Genomic DNA, 16,612 nt, shown 5'->3' with positions numbered 1-16,612 from the left:
AGAGAAACCTTGTCTCAAAAAACTATGGGAAATAGACAAGATTGATGGGCAAAAAATGGGAATCTTGGGGGGTGGGGTGGGATGGGGATGAGGGGAGATGGGGAGAGAAAAGTGTGAAGGAGAGGATGAGGGGAACTGGGGGAATCGGGGTGATTGGGGGTAAAGGAAGGTTGGATGGGGGAGCAGGGAAACTCATACCTTAGTTAAGGGAGCCACCTAAGGGTTGACAAGAGACTTGAACCTGGAATGGCTACCAGAAGCCCAGGGCAATGTCCCCAGTTAGTTCATTGGGGCACCTGAGGATAGGGAACCTGAAATGAACCTATCCTATAATCATACTGATGAATATCTTGCATATCGCCATAGAACCTTCATCTAGCGATGGATGGAGATAGAGACAGAGACCCACACTGGAGCACCGGACTGAGCTCCCAAGGTTATAGTGAGGAGCAGAAGGAGAGAGAACATGAACAAGGAAGTCAGGACCATGAGGGGTGCACCCAACCACTGAGACAGGGGGGCCGATCTATTGGGAGCTCACCAAGGCCATCTGGACTGCTACTGAAAAAAACATGGGATAAAACCGGACTCTCTTAATGTGGTGGACAATGAGAGCTGACGAGAGGCCAAGGAGAATGGCACAGGAACTTTCATCTGGCGATGGATCGAGAGAGAGACAGAGACCCAATTTGGATCAACCGTCTGAGCTCTTAAGGTCCAAATGAGGAGCAGAAGGAGGGAGAACATGAGCAAGGAAATCAGGACCACGAGGGGTGCACCCACCCACTGTGACAGTGGAACTGATCTATTGGGAGCTCTCCAAGGCCAGCTGGACTGGGACTGAATAAGCATGGGTTGAAACTGGACTCTCTGAACAAGGCGGACAATGAAGGCTGATGAGAAGCCAAGGACAATGGCACTAGGTTTCAATCCTAATACATGAACTGGCTTTGTGGGAGCGTAGCCTGTTTGGATGCTCACCTTCCTGGACCTAGATAGAAGTGGGAGGACCTTGGTCTTCATGTAGAGCAGGGAATTTGGACTGCTCTTCAGTATCGAGAGGGAGGGGGAGTGGACTAGGGGGAGGAGAAGTGGAGTGGGGATAGGGGGAGGGGAACAGGGGGAGGGGGCAATATGTGGGAGGAGGGGGAGGGAAATGGGAAACGGGGAGCAGTTGGAAATTTTAAGTAAAAAAGAATAAAAAAAAATAAAATAAAATAAAATAAAATAAAAAAAATAAAAAAAAAAGTTAGGACTTTCAATGACAGTGAGACACATCTGCTCATCTGCTCCTGGCAGCACCAATCTACTTCAAGAGGAAGATGGGTATTGAAGAGGCTCCTTATGGAGTTGGCTAGCCATTTGGGCAAGAAACTGCTTTTGCCTGGACTGCTTGAGGTTATGCTGTATGAACTAGACTTGCAGGATGGTGTAGGAGGCCCTTCTGTATTTGTGTTGCTTTCGTTGGTTATTAAAGAAACTGCCTTGGATTAGCTGATAGGGCAAAACTCAGGTAGGCAGGGAAGACAGAACAGAATTCTGAGAGGAAGAAGGCAGTGACGTAGACGCCATGGCTCTCCTGCCTGAGACGGACGCTGGTTAGACTCATGACAATAAGCCACACGGGAATGGGTTTGATCAGGATGTGAGAGATGGCCAAGAAGAGGCTAGATATAATGGGCCAGGCAGTAATTTAATTAATACGATTTCCGTGTGGTTATTTCAGCTAGCTAGGCAGTGGGATGCAGTCCGCCACTCCTACTGCTACAGCAGGACCCACAGGAAAAGGACTGCTGAAGCTGCCTATAAAAGGTGAGATGGGGGGCTGGAGAGATGGCTCAGAGGTTAAGAGCATTGCCTGCTCTTCCAAAGGTCCTGAGTTCAATTCCCAGCAACCACATGGTGGCTCACAACCATCTGTAATGGGGTCTGGTGCCTTCTCTGGCCTGCAGGCATACACACAGACAGAATATTGTATACATAATAAATAAATAAATATTTAAAAAAAAAGATTATAACATGCTTGACTAGTTCTATCTGTGTGTTTTAAAAAAAAAAAAAAAAAAAAAAGGTGAGATGGTCCTTCAGGATTTCTGCTTCATGAAGGAGTTTGCCAGGCATTCTGCAGGACACGGAAGAAAGTTACTGACAAACTGCCAATATAGGTGGAACTGTCTTTGAAATTTCCTGCTTCATGGAAAAGTCTGCCAGATACTATGGGCCTGTAGGCTGAAGATGGATGTCACCATATTATAGAAAAACTTTAGGTGACTGTCCAGGTAGTAAGATATCTCTGTCAACTCTAGAGTTTTGGAAGTTATTTACAATGCAGTTCCTGTTTATTTAGGTAATATTATATCCTTCTGAAGTCTTTGATGGAGGTGATGTGGGGGGTGATATATGCTATGAATATGTTTTATTGACATTGGTTAATAAAGGAGCTGTTTTGGCCAGTGGCTTAGCAGAATAGAGCTAGGCAGGAAAACTAAACTGAATGTTGGGAGAAAGAAGGTGGAGTCAAGTGAGAAGCCACGTAGCCTCTGCCAGAGACAGACTCATCAGAACTTTACCTGGTAAACCACAGCCATGGGGCAATAGACACATTAATAGAAATGGGTTAATTTAAGATATAAGAGTGCCGGGCGGTGGTGGCGCACGCCTTTAATCCCAGCACTTGGGAGGCAGAGGCAGGAGGATCTTTGTGAGTTCGAGGCCAGCCGGTCTACAAGAGCTAGTTCCAGAACAGGCACCAAAAACTACAGAGAAACCCTGTCTCGAAAATCAAAAAAAAAAAAACAAAAAAAGATATAAGAGTAAGCTAGAAATATGCCTAAGCTATTGGCCAAACAGTATTGCAAATAATATAGTTTCTGTGTGATTATTTTGGGTCTGAGCATCTGGGAAAGAACAAGCAGCCGCCCACAAGAGGGAATGGTGCTTCCCACAGTTGTCTGGGTTTTCTGATCAATTAAATTTAAGAAATCCCCCCAGACATGCCTACAGGCCCAACTGATCTAGATTATTGCTCATTCAAACTCCCTTTGCAGGTGATTCTAGGCCATGGCAAGTTGGCAGGTAGTGTTAACTAGTTCAAAAGTCTGACTTCCCAAAGACTGACCTAGCCTCAGGTAACTGAATCCACCTGAGCAGATGAGGAAGTCCTCTAGTGCACAAGGTGATCCATTCATTCCAAGTAATAATTCCATTCCATTTTGGGTATTGAGGGGACATGTCCAATGTCACATAGCTAACTTCCATGGTAGAATTTGAATTTGGGGCTTCTTACTTCAAAGCCTTTGACCTTTCTGGTAGAGTATCCTCGTTCCTCGTGGGACCCTGACATAGAAGCACAACATGCCTCCCAAAGCACAAAGCAAGCACACTGAAGCAACTGTGCTGGGCAGGCCTTGAGGGGGAGGCCACAGATAGGGAAGGGGGTTGGTGACTGAGTCTCCAGGCACAGAGGAAGCCAGATTTTGGAGACAAGGTTAGAAACCATCAGGGCTTCAGGCAGGGTCAGAATTGTTCCCGCATCACAGCAGAGGCCAGGCTAGGAAAACTAAGCAGAGTGCGTAGTAGGTATCCCCCAGTTACTTCCGATCGGGTTTCAGAGCATCCCCTCCCAGGTCTTTCCAGCTAGGCTATGGAAGAGATGACTAGAGAGAGAGCAGCATCCACATCACACTGTCCCAATAAGGATTCTTCCAAGTGACCAGAAACATTAATGATTACTACGGCACAGCTATGTAAGCCAGGGCTAACCTGGGCCAACACAGATGTGCTGAACGTCTGTGCTTGAGAGCAAGCCTGAGAATTCCATCACAGCTGGGGTGTGATCTTTCAGACTGTTGACAGGGTAGTACAGTGACTCCAAGAGCACCTCACCCTGAGGGAAAGCAAAGCCTAAGCATGTAAACTGAGTTCAGCATCAGCAAGATATGCAATAGGGAAGGGATGGGTACCACTCAGGGTTGGTCACACCCAACATCCTCTCTTTCATGAGTTCAGCATCAGCAAGACATGCAATAGGGAAGGGATGAGTACAATTCAGGGTTGGTCACACCCAATATCCTCTGTCCCATGCTCTACAGAGTCTAGAAGTCAATGAAACTTAGAAGAGCTGTCATAGTTGTCAAAGATCTTGAAGAGGTTGGGTAAATCGTGTGTATGGCAGTTTCCCCAGAAACAGAGTAGAATGGTTGGCACTGTATTGTGAGTAGTCTATGAAAGGGTGATGGTCTGGAATTCAGGCATCAGCTGATATGTAAAAAAATGAGGTAACAAGCCGGGCGGTGGTGACGCACGCCTTTAATCCCAGCACTCGGGAGGCAGAGGCAAGCGAATCTCTGTGAGTTCGAGGCCAGCTTGATCTAGTTCCAGCTAGTTCCAGGACAGGAACCAAAAAGCTATGGAGAAACCCTGTCTTGAAAATCAAAAAAAAAAAAAAAAATGAGGTAACAAAAAAAATCACAAATTTAAATGTAAGAACAAGCTAATAATAAGTCTGAGCCATAAGCCAAGCATTTATAATATTAAGCCTCTGAATGGTTATTTGGGAACTGGTGGGTGGGAGAAAAACTCTGATTACAGAACACCTCTGACATAGAGGATAGAAAGAGAGAGAGAGAGAGAGAAATAATTCACCAAAGATGATTATTCTGCTCAATTTCAGTCTAAGCTGGTGATAACCAGAAGCTCGAGTCATTTTTGTCCAGTTGCAGGGGGAGGTCATCACTGATGCTGAGTCTAAACAAGAGCTTTCTTGAGAAAAGGGTACTTCCTGGGCCATTCACTTCATATCAGTAGTTTTATGGTTATAGAGTAGGCAGGGATATACATTGAAATGATATTTGCATTTATAAGATAATGCAAGAAAATATCTATATGTTATTCTAGTAAGGGTCTCTATTGCCATGAAGACACCCCATGACCATGACACTCTTATAAAGGAAAACATTTAATTGGAGTCTTCAATCTCTTGGGGTCTCCAAAATAGTCCAGGCTTCAACTTCACAGCTTCATGAAATGGCCTCTCTAGGCTTCCATTCAGGGAGACTCCTGACACATGCCTGACCTCAGCAGCTTTCCATAATCCATTTCTTTTATCCTTATCTCCAGAACCGAGTGGCTGAAATTGCCAAGTTCTGCTGCTTGTTGGGCTTGGAACATGGCCCCCTCGTTCAATTACATCTTCAACAAGTTTCAATCCTTCATTCTCTACAGTTGGCTGTCCTGAAACTGGATCTATAACCAGGTTGGCCTCAAACTCAGAGCTCCACCAGCCTCTGCCTTGCCCAGTGCAGGAATTAAAGGTGTGCCCCACCACACCCAGCTCTAAGCTTTTCTTCAGTTCCTTTTCACAAGGTGTAAACTTAGGTGGGTAGGGTCTTGCCCTGAGGTCACCACTCCCTTTATTCTACTTCAACTCTCATAAAGGAAAGCATTTAATTGGGGTGGCTCCCTTAAAGTTCAGAGGTTCAGTCCATTATCGTCATGGTAGGATATGGTGGTGTGCAGGCAGACACGCTGCTGGAGCTGTATATGAGAGTCCCACATCTTGCAGGCGACAGGAAATAGTCTGTGTCACTGAGCAAAGCTTAAGCAAAAAAGACCTCATAGCCCACCCCCACAGTGACACACTTCCTTCAACAAGCCATAACCTCAACAAAGCCACACCTCCCAACAGTGCCACTCCCTAGAGCTTATAGGGGCCAATCACAGTCAAATTGTCACAATGGTATTCTCTGGTAGTTCTTAGCATATAGAGATAATTTCTTTTTGAATATTTATTTATTTGTATTTATGTGTATATATGTGTGCTTCCATAAGTGTATCTACATCATGAACATGCAGGTGCACACAAAGGCCAGAAAAGGATGTCATCAGATCCCCTGGAATTAGAATTACAAACAGTTGTGAGCTACCCATTATGGGTGTTAGGATCAAACCAGGTCATTCTTCAAGAACAGCAAACACTTCAATACTTCTGTGTTATCTTTCTAGCCCCTAGAAACATATCCTAAGAGTTGGGATATATCCTAAGAGTTGGCTCTGTCAATAAGGTGCTTGCTTTGCAAGCATGAAGACCCAAGGTCAGGTCTTCATGCACAGCCCAAGGCAGTAGTGTATACCGTAATCCCAGAGCTCACGAAGCAAAGGACTGCTGGCCAACCAGCAGCAAGTTCCAGGCTTATTACAGACCCTGTCTCAAACACTACAGTGGAAAAGCAATCAAAGAGGACAGCTAACATCAACCTCTGGCTTCCATACACACATGTGCCTGCGCGCGCGCACACACACACACACAGGGAAAGAGAGAGGGGGCAGAGGGAGACAGAGAAAGAGAGAGATAATTTTTAAAGATATCCTAAAAGCTATCCAAGCTTAGTACCTTTGAAAGAATGTCATCTGTTGGTTCTCTCTAATACTTGGCTCATGAATGTTAATCTTTCAATAATTTAAACTAATGCTTTGTAATAAGATGATTCACTTGCCATGGTTACCATGAAAACACAAGCATTATTAACAAAACTCATAATGTGGAGTGAGAGGCATCTTCTCTGTTGTCTCGGTACAGAGTTCCCGGAGTCTCTCTCGTGGTACTAATCCCTTCAACACTCACAGATGTTTTACAAAACCCACCCTGTCTGCATCTGAACAATCACGCTCCTTTTACTCCTTGTTGATCTTAGCACCATCCATGTTCCGTTCAGAAAGTGGTCTCCTGTGCTAACGCATTCAAGGCTATTACCCACTTTCTCTTCAATCAGGTTCAGTGTGTCGTCTGATTTTATATTGAAGTATTTGATCCACTTGGACTTGAGTTTTGTGCAGGGTGATTGATAAATATGGATCTATTTGCATTCTTCTACATGCAGATACCCAGTTAGATAGACCAGCACCATTTGTTGAAGTTGCTGTCTTTTTTTCCAGTGTATATTCCTGGCTTTTTTTAATAAAAAATAAAAAATCAGGTCCATAAGTGTGTGAATTTATGTCTGAATCTTCAATTTGATTCCATTTGATCAATGTGTCAGTTTTTAGCCAATACCACATGGTTTTTATTACTATAGCTCTGAAACTGACCCTTTTTTTGTAGCCAGGTAAGTCTTCCAGTGATGGAATTGGGTTACATTCAGTTAAGTTGCTGGCCAATTGAGATCCCTAAACAACCCAGGCTAATACTAGGACAGAAGGTCACTCTCTAAGAACTGACAGTGCCTGTTGCCAAGGACAACATCCACACAGCTCATGGAATGTAGAGAAATTGACCTGGTATGGGCTTGGAGCCTTCACTCCTATACTCAACAAGCTATGGGAAAAGAAGCCACCAGTCCAGCCAAAAGCCCTCCACCTACAATCTGTCCTGCCTGCAAGATATGCAGGGCCATCAATGGTGCTGTAGACCCTGTGTGAGTGGCCAACCAACGCTGGGTTCCAACGCACGGTTTAACTAGAGGCCCACACCACAAGGGGGAGCCCATGCCCTATACTGCCTGGATGGCTAGGAACCAGAAACAGGAAAGCCCAGGAACCTAGGGTAGAACCAAACACAACTGGAGAGAGAGAGAGAGAGAGAGAGAGAGAGAGAGAGAGAGAGAGAGAGAGAGAGAGAGAGAGAGAGAGAGAGAGAGAGAGAGAGAGAGAGAGAGAGAGAGGATTCCTAATAATATTCTGCTATACTCAGAGATTGATGCCTTGTCCAGTGTCATCAGAGAGGCCTCCTGCGCAGATGGGAACAGGTGCAGAGACCCACAGCCAGACAATATGAAGAGGGTCTAAATTGGAGGTCTTGTCTCCATGAGGTCCCTCCCCTCAGAGATGGGGAACCAAGTGAAAAAGGGGAGGACAAACTATAGGAGTAGAGGCGATGGAGGACACCAGGACACACAGCTCACAGAACCAACTAAGCGGATTCACACAGGCGCACAGGGACTGCCCGGGTCTGCACCAGATCCTCTGTGTATGTGTGATGGCTGTTAGTTTGGTACTCTTGTAGGCCTCCTAACAGTGGGAGTGGCTGAGTCTCTGACTCTCCTGCCTGCTCAAGACCCTTTGCCTCCTATTGGGTTGCCTTGTCCAGCCTCCATATGAGGGCTTTTGCCTTATCTTATTATATCTTATTTTGTCCTGTTTGCCCATTGTCTCTTGGAGTCCTACTTTTTTCTGAAGAGGAAATAGAGAAGGAGTGGATCTGGAAGAGAGGGAGATGTGGGGGGAGCTAGGAGGAGTATGGGGAAGGGAAACTGTGGTTGAGATGTATTGTATGAAAAGAATCTATCTTCAAAAAAGAAAACCACACTCCTTTCCTTGCTAAAACATGCGTTGGTTATAAGGTTGGTGATGGCTTACATGTGAAATGTCCCCCTCACAGTCATGTATATAAACACATGGTCCCCAACCAGTGGTGCCTTTATTGGAGCATTGTAAAATCTTCCAAACCATCATAAGAATTCAGGGATACCTTACTTTCAGACTTCACCTCTTAATGGACAATATCAAAATCACATTTCACAAAAGCACATAGGGTCAGCAATATTAGAATAGCAAATACAACCTATTACAATTATGAGACACAATGCCATTTAAATTGTTAAGTAGTTTGGAAAATAAATTTTACAATCTACTGCAACCATCAATGCAAATTAGAAGTAGGCATCATTCTGTAGTAAATCCAAACCTTTAGGATGTCAAGGGGAAAATGAGAGCACTGGCAAACAAAAGCACAAAAAAGAAGCACAGTCCTATTCAAGTCTCAAGTCTCTCCTGAATCCAAGACTGAGGCAAGAGGAATAAGGTACAATTATGGGTTGGGCTACATCCGTGGCCCTCAACCTGTGGGTCACGACCTCTTTGGGATTTGCATATCAGATATTTACATTACAATTCATAACAGTGCAAAATTACAGTTAAGAACTACCCAAGAAATAATTTTATAGTTGGGAGGAGTCACCACAGCATAAGGGTCACAACATTAGGAAGACTGAGAGCCTCTATTATAGATTCTATATTGTCTATATTATCATGTACCAAATAATACCATTGTAACATGGGAGTGAAACAGTTTGCCACGGTTAAAGCAAGGGAGGAACAACAGATGCCAGCTGCAGACATCACTTATTGCATTGGTGGTCATCACAAGAAAAAGTTCTAAACCTGGCTTGTCAGTGTGTGTACATTGTGAAGATGTGTCTCTGCCTAAGGCTCTTTCTGATTGGTTTAATAAAGAGCTGAGTGGCCAATAGCTAGGCAGGAGAGGATAGGTGGGATTTCAGGGAGAGAGGGGAAGAGGTGGAAGAATCTAGGCATGCAGATTTTCAACAGAGACTCTGACGAAGTCTGACAAATCAGTACAGAGCAGAGGTAACTGAATCACGCAGCAGAATGTTGATAAATATTAGTGACGGGTTAATTTAAGTTATAAGAGCTAGTTGGAAAAAAGACTAAGCTAAAGACCAAAGCTTTTTAAATTAATATTAAGACTCTGTGTCATTACTGAGGAGCTGGCAGTCCCACAAAAGAAAATTCAACTACATTTGAGAAAACTTGTTACATGTCAGTCATAAGGGAGTATCTTTTCTCCATTGCACTCAGCTGTAAGATTCCAGTTCTTGCCATAGCACACAGGCCAAATTCATTAATAATAATATTAAAATATTCTAAAAACATGGACCAAGTTATAAAACACATCCCTAAGCACAAGGCCTGAGAAAAGCAGGTTCAATTTCTCTTTGAACTTTTCTCAAAATACTTATCAAGCGAGGAACATGCGCTAACCCCTTTCTGTACAGTGGTTTTAAAATCTTCCACACTGTTTGGCCACACATACTTCCGATGACAGCTGTGAGTCACACATTGGAAACCCTGAGCTGGGCCAGGCATGGTGGCACACTCCTTTAATCCCTGCAATCAGGAGGCAGAGGCAGGCAGATCTCTGAGAGTTCGAGGCCAGCCTGATCTACAGAGCGAGTTCCAGGACAGCCAGCACTACACAGAGAAACCCTATCAGAGAAAAAAGAAAGAGAGGGAGGGAGGGAAAGAGAAGGCTGAACTTCTAACAAGCTCCAGCCTCTCCTCCCTAAAGGAGTTCGCTGGGGTCAGAAAGATACCTGGTGACTTCGATGCCATTTAACCTGGCAGCTCAGCCAGAGTCCTCATCACTTTACATGGGTCCTTCCATAACAAAACAAGCAGCAAGAAGGAATCCTTTAGCCTAGTAAGTTCAAGCTAACCATTTTCTCAGAATGGAGACCCAAGGGGTGTTATATGAAGAACTTCACATTTCTTTTCTGGACTAGTGTGAGCAGGGGCAAACTTTCTACAAAACATTGACTGTAAATCTTGGGCTTCGCATGCTGGGTTAATATACTTTTCGTTACTGCCAAAAACATCCGTGCTACTCAACTTGAGAAGAGAGTCATTTGGGCTCAGCGTTTTAGAGGTTCCATCATCACTTGGTCCTTGTTTTGTGTGTATGTGGGGGGAGAAGTGAGGGCACTGGGCACTGCATCATGGCAGGGCTATGCAGAAAAGAAATAGTTCATCCTGTGGCAGCCTGGAAGCAAAGAGAGGAGAGGAGGAAGCCAAAGGCACAACACCAAGTTCAAGGACACAATTGCAACACCTAAGGTTCTCCTATTAGGGCTCACTATCTCCCAGTAGGGCCACAGGCCAGGGAACCAGGCCTTCAGTACTTGGGCTTTTGTGGGACAATCAAGGTCCAAACTGTAAGACAGGTAGACTTACTCAGCTGTTGTCAGTCCCAAAAGTGGCCACGGACAGTACCCAAGTGACTGGATCTACTGTGCTCCAGTAACACTTTACAAACAGTGTCAGTTCCTGCAGGCAGGAGCAGAGAAAGCACTGCTGGGAAGAACATAATGGAAGCTGAGCATGGTCAGCGTTTGCTGCATCCTAGCCCTCTGTCCCTCCTTCCATAGGACCGGAGCTGCAGTTCCTCTCTGCAGAGTCGGCAAGAGCTAGGCCATTGGGGAAAATTAGGTTAAGATGTGTTGCATTTGTTTATGCTGTGGAACATTTGTTTAAGGTTGCAAAGATGTATTGATTTTTGGTTTTGGTTTTGGTTTTCGAGACAAGGTTTCTCTGTAGCTTTGGAGCCTGTCCTAGAACTAGCTCTTGTAGACCAGGCTGGCCTCGAACTCACAGAGATTCACCGGCCTCTGCCTTCCGAGTGCTGGGATTAAAGGCGTGCACCACCACCACCCGGCTTGAATTTTTTTATGTTGCCTTTGTTTAACTCTGTGAAACTGTGTTACTTTGCCTGTCTAAAACACCTGATTGATCTAATTAAGAGCTGGACAGCCAATAGGAAGGCAAGAAAGAGGGGGTCTGACATGAAGAGAGGATAAAAAGAAGGGGAGAAGGAGGAGGAATGAGAAAAGGAGGAGAGCAGGGTGCCAAGGGTCAGCCACCCAACCACACAACCAACTACAGTGGAAGAAGGAAAGAAGGGTATCCTGAGCAGAGAAAGGTAAAAGTCCAGAGGCAAAAGATAGATGAGCTAATTTAAGAAAGCTGCTAGAAATAAGTCAAGCTAAGGCTGGGCATTCATAAGTAAGAGTAAGTCTCCGTGTATTTATTGGGGAGCTGGGTGGCAGACCCCAAGGAGTAAAAAACCCAGCTACACTAAGTCAGATTGGGACTGTCATCACACTCAGCACGCCTGCTGAGGATGGATAAAGAATTTGCATGTCATTCAAAGCGACTCCCTGGGCAGGAGAAATGGGCAAGTATGCTCGTGGAAGATGGGTAAGATGCTCAATGATAAAAATTAAGAAAAAAATCTGAGACGACATTGAGAGAAATAGAGAGGTGAATGTTTTAGAGCAGCGGTTCTCAACCTGTGGGTCGCAACCCCTTTGGGAGGTCAAACGACCCTTTCACAGGGGTTGCATATCAGATATCCTGTACCTCAGACATTTACAATATAATTCATTACAGTAGCAAAATTACACTTATGAAGTAGCAACAAAATAATGTTATGGTTGGGGGTTACCACAACAAGAGGAACTGTATTCAAGGGTCACAGTGTTATAAAGGTTGAGAACCACTGTTCTAGAGTGAGGGAGTACTAGATACCCCGAAAAAGCCCCGGAAGAAATTATTCCCCATAGCCATACAGAGATAAGAATTAGCTGACCTGAACCCTCCCTTGAACTCTTCAACAGAAGGAGAATATGTGGTTATGTTGTTTTGGTGGGTTTTTTGGTTTTTTGTTGTGGTGGTGGGTTTTTGCTTTTGTTTGTTTGGTTGGTTTTGTTTTTTGCTTTGATTGTGTGTTTTGTGGGGTTTTTTGTTTGTTTGTTTGTTTTTTGGTCTAGGAGTTGGCGCTCTATAGCTCTGAAGCTTCCCACCAAGATCAGCTTTATCACCTACCCTCTTGGCCTGTGTGCACAGCACCCGATAAAAACCCTGGTCACTGAGTAATAAGTTGGTTTAGTTAACAACTTTCACATTAGTGTCAAACTTATCACTGGGGAAATTAAATATATCCTGTGACAGAGCTGGAGAGATAGCTCTGAGGTTAAGAACACTGGCTGAGATTTCGGAAGTCCTGAGTTCAATTCCCAGCAACCACATGGTGGCTCACAACAATCTATAATGGGATCTGATGCCCTCTTCTGGCCTGCAGGTATACATGCAGGCAGAACACTGAACATACAAAAAGTAAATAAATCTTTAAATAAATAAACAAACAAACAAATCCTGTGTACCATCCCTAGGAGAACTTTCTTGAAAGCTTAGACCTAGTTTCCCCCAGAGCTTGCCGCATGCACTTTTCTCTAAGTTCTCTGCTTTTGCTTGTGGTCCTGTGCTCTAATAGGCCACAGCTATGAGGGCAGCTCTGCTGCTGAACCCTGATGATCCCAGCAAATCAGCAAACCCAGAGGTGAGCATGTGGAATCTCCCTGACCAGTTGGCATCAGAACTGGGATGTGCTAGGACGGTCCTGATGCACTGAACCATGACGAAAAGCATTGGAAGGAAAAGGAAGTCTGGAGAGGCAGGAGGTGACAAATGTGTACTGTCCGGATGCCGTGGCATCCGCAGCACACGGGATGGCAGCTGCTCTGTGTGTGTTGTGGATTGTGCGTTCTCTGTAGAACTCTGAGATGACCTATCATCTCAACACCCGGGAAGCAAGGCTCATCTGGCTGCCTTGGGCCCTTTCAGCTGACAGTAATGGGATGAGGTCTCCAACTTGGATGACGTCCTTCGATTTTATTCTCTTCTTCAATTAAGAAAACGAAGAGTCCTCAAATATCCAAGAATGGATTTCAAAATTAATTAAAAACGTGAAAACTTTGCATATTTGTTTTGCCTCCTGATGTGGGATGTCTTTCTATGTATGTGTTGCTTTATTGATAAATAAAGCTTTTTTAGCCAATGGCTTATGGTGTGGGAGGTCCTTCTGCCTATGTGTTGCTTTTCTTGGTTAATGAATAAAGAACTGGCTTGGTCTATAGCATGGGAGGAGGAAGACAGAGTTAGAGAAAGACGCCATGGAGCCTTCAGAGACAAATGCTGGGAATTTTACCCAGTAAGCTACAGCCATGTGGCAATATATAGATTAGTAGAAATGGGTTAAATTAATATAAGAGTTATAGCCTATAAGAAGCTAGAGCTAATGGGCTAAGCAGTGATTTAATTAATACAGTTTCTGTGTGATTATTTTGGGTCTAAGCTAGCCGGGTGATGGGGAACCAACAAGCGACCTTTCTCCTACAGGCTTAGCAGAGTGAAGCCAGGTGGGAAATCCAAACAGAGACAAAGAGAGAAAGTAGGCAGAGTCAGGGAGATGCTATGTAGCTGCTGAAGGAGAAGGACATGTTGGAACCTTAGGAACCTTTCCCAGTAAGCCACAGCCTTGTGATGATACACAGATTAATAGAAATGGGTTAATTCGAGATGTAAGAGCTAGCTAGAAATACACATGAGTCAATGTCCAAGCAGTGTTGTAATTAATATAGTTTCTGTGTGGTTATTCAGGTCTGGGCAGCTGGGAAACGAACGAGCAGTCTCTGCCTACAGCCCCCAATCTGTTGGCAGTGTAACACCAAAGCTGTAGAGAAACTTTTTGCCATTGTTTTCTTCAAACCAACTGTGCCCTGCCACAGTAACTGTCAGGTCACCCCCTCATACTCCGGACTGAATCTGGCATGGATATGGTAGTATTCACAATTAGAGGCTGAATTCATGGCTAAACATGGCAAACCGTTTTCTTAAAAGATAAAGAGTAGCTTTGTGTTATCTAGGTATATGGTAACAACTGATGCAAACAATTGTATGTCTGTAACCTCACCTGAATCAAAGAAAGCTGCAAGGGAGGAAGTGCTGACAAAGCACAGTGGTCTTTTGCACCAATTGGTGAACTGAGATGTAAACTCTTGAGTGTGGAAAACAAAACCAGCCTCCAGAGCGGATGAGGTTTACTGTGATTTTTACCCATGGGAGCTGCAGGGGAAAGAAAAGAACATGGAAAGAGGAACAGTTGCCAGAGACACACTTGGAATTTTAAAACCTTTTTCAAAAAAGAGTTTTATGTATGCATATGTGTCTGTATGAGTGTATGCCATAGCCATATGTGGGTGCCCCCAAGAAACCAAGTAGAGGGTGCTCGACTCCCTAGAACTGGAGTGTTAGGCTGTTGTTAACTGCCTTGGTGTGGGTACTGGGAACCGAACTCAGGTCCTCTACAAGAGCAGCCAGTGCTCATAACTACTGACCATCTCTCTAGCCCTACTTTTAGAAGTTTAATGAATCATTTTTCTTTGCTAATAAACTATCCCAAAATCAGACATCTAACCCTCAGGAGACCCATGACTTCCTAACTGGTAAGCACACTTTTAAGAGGGTCACTATGGACCAACTTTTTAATCAAGAGATCTTAGAAAAGCCATGTTTGTCTCTTGGGGTTGGAACATGTTGCTTGGTTCTCTGGAACTGCCTTAGAAAAGCCTTTGGGTTGTAACTGCTTAATCTTGAATCTACTGATCCTAATTCTTTGAACTTTAAGTTAAAATCTGACAGTGGCTCTGCTGGTGAGTTTGGACTCCAGCAATAATGATATCTCTGGAGTAAGCAGGCTGAGGTTCAGTGAATAAGACTTTAACTTGGGAAAGCCAGTTCAGATGGGACAACCTGAAATTGAGTCGCTGCCTGCCTCTACACTTCTGAGGTAAAGGCCTGTTGTTCCTAGCAAGTGACCTCTACCAGGGGCTCCTTCTCCCAGTGACTGCGCCCTCCCCACCATTCCCGGTAGACTGGAATCAAACTGACTCCAGAAATGTGTGACTTCTATAGCTTATGTGAATATCAGATGCAGCTTGCTGCACAGTCCGATGACCTCCCTCTAGTATCCTTTCCTTCAGTACACATAGCTTGATGGCAGTTTGATAATCAAATGCAGAAGTTACTGAAACAAAAGAACTGATCTTGTCTGGACTGCTCACTAGATACATGGTCAGTACAAAGTGGTGGGAAATTATACCAACTCAGTTTCAAACTTTCTGAATTCCATCCTGGCTGATGGTTGAACACGATGTGCCTTCAGTTGAAGTGGTATGCTATGGTTTGAACGAGAAATACCAGTCCCCCCACCCACCCCCCTTATGCACATGTATCTGAACACTTGGCCCTAAACAAGTTGCACTGTTGTGGAAGGTTATGGAACAATTAGGAGGTGGAGCCTCTCCAGAGGAAATGGGTCACTGGAGACAGGTCTCGAGGCTTTATTGCCCAGTCCTGTGGTCCTGGCTGCCGATGAAATGTGATTGGCTGGACGCCTGCTCTTGCATCCATGCCCCCCTTCCCTGCTTTATTTCTTCTCTGCCATGGTGGGGATGAGTCCCAGGAAACATAAGCTAGGATAAACCTTCATCACATCTTGTCAGGAATTTGACCATAACAATGAGACAGGTGACCAGGCAGAAAACTGAAACCAAGATGTGGGGCCGTTGCTATCATAAACCTGACCAGGTGGCTCTTTGGTGTTCAGAGTTGATTTGTGGGAAGAATGTGGACGAGTTTGAAGCTGTGGGCTAGAAAATCCCTAGGATGATGTAACTAGAGCTTAAAGAGTCGTTCTGGTAGAAGTGTGGAAGGTTAAATCCCAAGGCAAATGCAGACAGCGGACAGCTGGCTTAGGAAGTTTCAGGGAACAAGAACTCCACCAGAAACTGAGCTAAAGACCATTTTTACTACTTTCCTATTCCTGGACTAAAACACTGACAAAACCAACTTAAAGGACAAAGAGTTTGTTTCGGTTCACAACAGAGGATGCGGTCCGTCATGACAGGAAGGTCCTGATGGCGAGAGTTTAAGGCAGCTGGACTGTGACCTGCCATCAGGAAACAGTGAGCTAACTGTTTCTGCTCACTTGGGCCACGTAACAGATGACTAAAGTAACACCTAGTGTCTTACCTATGCTGAAGGATTATAAAGCTTCTGCTCAGGAAGAAACTGGCATAGAAACAAGCTGATAGCACTGGATAGATGCTCAGAGGTTGCTGCTCTTACAGACTTGTGTTCCGTTTCCAGCACCCGCTGGGGACAACTCACAGTTGCCTGTAACTCTAGCTCCATTGGGTCC

The sequence above is a fragment of the Chionomys nivalis genome, chromosome 12 (assembly GCF_950005125.1).
Source record: "Chionomys nivalis chromosome 12, mChiNiv1.1, whole genome shotgun sequence".
Lineage (NCBI taxonomy): Eukaryota > Metazoa > Chordata > Mammalia > Rodentia > Cricetidae > Chionomys > Chionomys nivalis.
Note: the sequence above shows the minus strand (reverse complement) of the source record.